At 43.5% G+C, this 5879-nt stretch overlaps 1 pseudogene; it reads left to right on the forward strand.

The window, feature by feature from the left end:
* LOC100963800 overlaps positions 1–5879 on the forward strand; it is an 18751-nt pseudogene that overhangs the window by 860 nt on the left and 12012 nt on the right.

A 5879-nucleotide genomic window follows, 5' to 3' on the forward strand; every position in this document is an offset into this window, starting at 1 on the left:
CTTGAGGCTCTGTCTCAAAAAAAAGACATTTATATTCTACATTTAGTAAGTTTCACATGTACCCTTGTAAGATGCACAGGAGAAACTTTTGATCTTCAGCTTGGTAGATTTAATTGCCCAATGAATGGCACTTATTTTTTCATTTTTCACATGCTAAAGCTGGCTGTGAATGTGTCACTGTATGTCAACCTCATGAAGAATGAAGAAGTCTTGGTGTCAGCCTACGCCAATGATGGTGCTCCAGACCACAGTACTGCTAGCAATTCTTCAGCTCTTCCAGGGAGACTAGATATGGTTATGTTTGCACAGAGGAGCAATTTATGGAAGTAGTTGGAATCTTCTTTATCAAAATTGAAAGTCAGTACAGAATTGACACTCAAAAGATGATGTTCTAATTAGTGGGATTAAAGGAAAAGTAGTCCTTGCCCTGTTGACTGATTCGTTTAGGAAAATATTTTCCCTCCTAGAGGAAGGAGGAGGTCCTTACTTTTTTGTTTTCTTCCCCAAGGTGAAAAATTTCAAGCTGAATGACAATTAGCACTAATCTGGCACTTTATAAGTTGTGATGTAGCCTTGCTAGCCAAGCTGTGAATGTATATTGTTTGCACTTAATCCTTAACTGTAATAACGTTCAGCTTACTAAACTGACTGCCTCAAGTTCAGGCAAGGTATGATGACTTGTTGTGCCTCAATAAAAAAGTTACATGCAAAAAAGAAAGAAAGAAAGAAAATGGGGGGGCACCTGTGCCTCAAAGGAGTAGGGCGTTGGCCCCATATACCAGAGGTGGCATGTTCAAACCCAGCCCCAGCCAAAAACAGCAAAAAAAAAAAAAAAGAAAAGAATACAGATTTATCAAGGCCAAGATATATTCTGAAGTTATTGTGTTAAGGAAAAAGAGACTTCCATTTCCACCTGGCTAAACATGACAGGGATCCATTTTAATTCATAATTAAGTTTACATGAAAGTAAAGAAAATCCTCCAAGGCCCAAAGCAAAAGGGGACTTAAAAACCAAGCAAGCATGAGTTAATGCTAGAATTAAAAACCAAGCAAGCATGAGTTAATGCTAGAATTAAAAACCAAGCAAGCATGAGTTAATGCTAGAACTATCCTTGCAAAAGGATGGTTTCTCATCTCAGAAAACAACAGCCTTCAACTTTTAAGCACCAATAGAAAAGAGTCCTGACATCTGTAAGCTAGAAACTGGAAAGCCCCCTAAATGAAGCAAGGATGCCCAAGGGACTGCTAGTCCTTTAGTGAAAGAACTCGAAAGAAAAATCTCTCCCCAGCAAAGCAAGTTTACATGATATCTTGCATGTTGTGGCCTGGGCTCTGGATGGGGGAAAACAGTTTTTCTAGAGAAAATTTTTGTTTTTGTTTTTGTTTTTTGGAGTCAGAGTCTCACTTTCTCATTCTTGGTGGAGTGCAGTGGGATCACAGCTCACAGCAACCTCAAACTCTTGGGCTTAAGTGATTCTCTTGCCTCAGCCTCCCAAGCAGCTGGGACTACAGGCATCCACCACAATGCCCAGCTATATTTTTTTTTTTTTTGGTTGCAGTTGTCATTGTTGTTTAGCTGGCTCACACAGAGTTCAACCCTGCCAGTCCTGGTGTATGTAGCTGACGCCCTAACCACTGAGCTATGGGCGCTGCCATTCCTAGAGAAATTTTAACCATGAGCCTGCCTAAATGAAGATTTCGGACTTTAGTTTATATGACTGGCATGGCTCCAAAAATTCCAAGCCAAGAAATTAATATGGCTCAGCGCCTGTGGCTCAAGCGGCTAAGGCGCCAGCCATATACACTTAAGGTGGCGGGTTCGAATCCAGCCCAGGCCCACCAAACAACAATAATGGCTGCAACCAAAAAATAGTCGGGCATGTGGCAGGCGCCTGTGGTCCCAGCTACTTGGGAGGCTGAGGCAGGAGACTCGCTTGAGCCCAGGAGTTGGAGGTTGCTGTGAGTAGTGACACCATGGCACTATACCCAGGGGGACAGCTTGAGCCTCTGTCTTAAAAAAAAAAAAAAAGAAAGAAAGAAAGAAATTAATATAAAAAATGGAGCTAAACTGGTAATGGCCTTGGGGCACTGGGAGAAAGAAAAAGCAAAATTACTTTGAATGCCTACACCCATAAATCAGATTAACCAGGGTTCCTTTTGATAAATCTGAGATTAAACATTTTTAATTACAATAAAATAGGCAGCTTATCAGAAAAAATTATATATGAATGACAACATTAACTAACAAAAGGAAAATGTGAAGAACTGAAACCATAAAGAAATTGATCAGTAGTATAAACCAACCCAAAAAGATAAAAATTAAAAATAAAACAAACAGGGCAGCTCCTGTGGCTCAGTGGATAGGGCACAAGCCCTATATACCAAGGGCTGCAACAAAAAATAGCCAGGTATCATGGTGGGCACCTGTAGTCCCAGCTACCAGGAGGCTGAGGCAAGAGAATCGCCTAAGCCTAAGAGTTGGAGGTTGCTGTGAGCTGTGATGCCACAACACTCTACCAAGGGCAATAAAGTGAGACTCTGTCTCAATAAAATAAAATACAATAAAATAAAACAAACAAGGCAGAGCCTGTGGCTCAGTGGGTACGGCATTTGGCCCCATATACCGAGGGTGGTGGGTTCGAATGTGGCCCCAGCCAAACTACAACCAAAAATAGCCAGGCATTATTGCAGGTGCCTATAGTCCCAGCTACTTGGGGAGCTGAGGCAAGAGAATTGCCTAAGCCCAGGAGTTGGAGGTTGCTATGAGCTGTGACACCACAGAACTATACCGAGGTTGATAAAGTGACACTCTGTCTCAAAAAAAAAAAAAAGTAAAATAAAAATAAAACAAACAGGCCAGCTTTGGTGGTTCACACCTGTAATCCTAGTGGATTAAGCCACATACCTACAACAAGGTGGGTGACTGCCTGAGCTCAGGAGTTTCAGACCAGCCTGAGCAAGAGACCCCATCTCGCTTAAGCCCAAGAGTTGGAGGTTGCTATAAGCTATGACGCACTGCACTCTACCCAGGGCGACAGCTTGAAACTCTGTCAATAAATAAATAAATAAATCCCAGAGGCTCAGTGCCCATAGCACAGTGGTTATGGCACCAGCCACATACACAGGGGGTGGTGGGTTCAAACCTGGCCCTAGCCAACTAAACATTTGCAACAACAACAACAACAACAAAAATAGCCAGGCATTGTGGATGGGTCCTGTAGTCCCAGCTACTTGAGAGGCTGAGGCAAAAGAATCTTAAGCCCAGGAGTTTGAGGTTGCTGTGAGCTATGACACCACAGCGCTCTACCAAGGGTGACATAGTGAGACTCTGTCTCAAAAAAAAAAAAAAGAAAAGAAAACCACCTTTTTTTTTGAGACAGAGTCTCACTATATTGCCCTCGGTAGAGTGCCACAGCAACTTCCAACTCTTGGGCTTAAGCGATTCTCCTGCCTCAGCCTCCCAAGTAGCTGGGACTATAGGCGCCCGCCACAATGCCTGGCTATTTTTGCTGTTGTTATAGTTATCATTGTTATTTAGCTGGCTCAGGCTGGGTTGACCCTACCAGCCCCAGTGTATGTGGCCAGCACCCTAACCACTGAGCTACAGGCACTGCCCCCTTTCTCTTTTAAATACAGTTTTTGGATGTTCTTTCTCTCCATTGAGCCTCGTCATCTTGCAACACATACTAGGGGTGGTTGAACAGAAACACCAAAGGAGCCCTAGACAATCAATCTCCACATAGTACAGAACACAGATATAAACTTCTCCCTTATTCAAGCCGCTGTTAATTTTGATACTGGCTATACACAGCCAACCCTCTGTACCAAGTAGATTACCCCAGACACCAACACCAGAGATTGTTGTGAGCTCCTGTTCCCCCTGGTTCCCCCTGCTTTCTCCCATTCCCCCCCTCACCGCCCTATGGGCAACCTCCTTCCCTATCCCATTTCTCCACTCCTCCGCCCTACAGGCCTTCCCAGTCCATTCCCATGCTCTCTAGAATTCAAAGAGGCACGGAAAGTCCCAAGTTTCACAAAACCCCCAAGTTCTCAGTAGATGAACAATGGTGGAAAACTCACCAAGGCTTGATTAATTACTGTTGTATAACTATAACCATTGTCATTTAAGATGTATCTATTGATCGGCTCCATGCCTGTGGCTCAAGCAGCTAAGGCACCAGTCACATACACCTAAGGTGGCAGGTTCGAATCCAGCCCTGGCCTGCCAAACAACAATGCCAACTGCAACCAACAAATAGCCGGGCGTTGTGGAGGGCACCTGTGGTCCCAGTTACTTGGGAGGCTGAGGCAAGAGACTTGCTTGAGCACAGGAGTTGGAGGTTGCTGTGAGCTGTGATGCCACAGCACTCTACCCAGGGTAACAGCTTGAGGCTCTGTCTCAAAAAAAAAAAAAAAAAGATGTATCCATTGATCAATTATTGTTATATAATCATAACCATTGTGATATGAGATGTACCCATTGACAACCGAGCTATAACCCTGCCAATGGCAACGTTCCTTGTCCCCCCCTGCTCGCTTAAGCTACTCAGAGAAAAAAGGTATAAAAGACAAAAACCCCTGCACTTTGGGGCTGCTTGTCTCAGAACAATGGCCCCCTGTACAGGTGTGAATAAATCACCAAATAATAGCATCTGAGTGGGTCCGGGTTTATTTTTTCATAACCCCAAGGTTATTTCATCTGGAGGCCCCCAGCAAGATCCTCACCCTTGGACCTCCCACCTGGACCCACCACCGGCTGACAGCTCCAGGGGAAGGCCTCAGAGAAGTCCCTCCGCCCTGGGGCTCTCAGCTGCATAAAAAAACTCAGGTCACAGGTTTCCAAATTTTCCGTTTTGGTGATTTGATTGTGACACCTTGAGTAAGTCTGTCTGGATCTCTAGAGAATCTGGAGGAACAATAAGCTAGGCTGGATGCAGCCTGAGATGCCTGTGCCCAAGGCAGAGGGGAGATGTCCCCCTGTCTCACTGGTATAGGTTTGGGTTGTTTGTTTTCGTGTTGTCATGATTGCAGCTCCTTATTAGACTGTTTTAATATTAGCAGTCTTTTGAACTATTCAGATATTTAGGCTAGTCCTGTTCTGGTAATTGCAGTCTTTTATTGGGTTGTCTTAGTTTTTGCAGTCAACTGTGCTGGTTCTGGTATGTGTGTCTTTTGTACATTTTGACTTTTGTATGAGTGAGTAAGTGAAAAAGTTAAATGTGATTTCATGATCCTGTGACTGGGAAGGCAATTGGGGGGTGGGGGTCAGGCATGGCTGGCTTCACGTCAGACTAATTTCTGTCTGTTGAATTTCGTTTGTGTTTTCTGGCCTGTCCACTTGTCATTTTGCTTTATTGGTCTATCGGTTCTTTATAATGTTTGTATTGTCAGTTTTTTCTTGTCTCTTTGTTAGCATCCGCCTAATAATTTGTACAAAATAAGACAGGGTAATTTTTGAAAATGCTCTTTCAGTAACTTTTTAATTTCAGCTGCCTCACCAAGAACAACAGTAAAAAATAAAACTGGCTATTTTGCATATTTTCTATAAGTGAAACTAGACTAGCCTCCCCCTTGGTCTCAAGGTAACAAAGAGAAACTAGAAATTCCAGATTTTCAACTTGGAGAGCAGACACCTAAATCATAGAAAGCAAAGCTTAGCCAAATTAACCTTTGCTGCAGTCTTTGTCGAAAAAAGGAGCAAAAAGAGTCCTTGGTAGGTTTTTGTTCACCGCATTCATCCCTTTATATATTAGTAAAATTGTGTAACACCTGTTAGTCAAGATTGTATTTAATTTATCAATTCCAGGCTCAGCGCCTATAGCTCAACCGGCTAAGGCGCCAGCCACGTACACCTAAGGTGGCGGGTTCGAATCCCCAGC

The sequence above is a fragment of the Otolemur garnettii genome, unplaced genomic scaffold (assembly GCF_000181295.1).
Source record: "Otolemur garnettii isolate 467f Iridium unplaced genomic scaffold, OtoGar3 scaffold00244, whole genome shotgun sequence".
In the NCBI taxonomy this organism is placed as follows: Eukaryota; Metazoa; Chordata; class Mammalia; order Primates; family Galagidae; genus Otolemur; species Otolemur garnettii.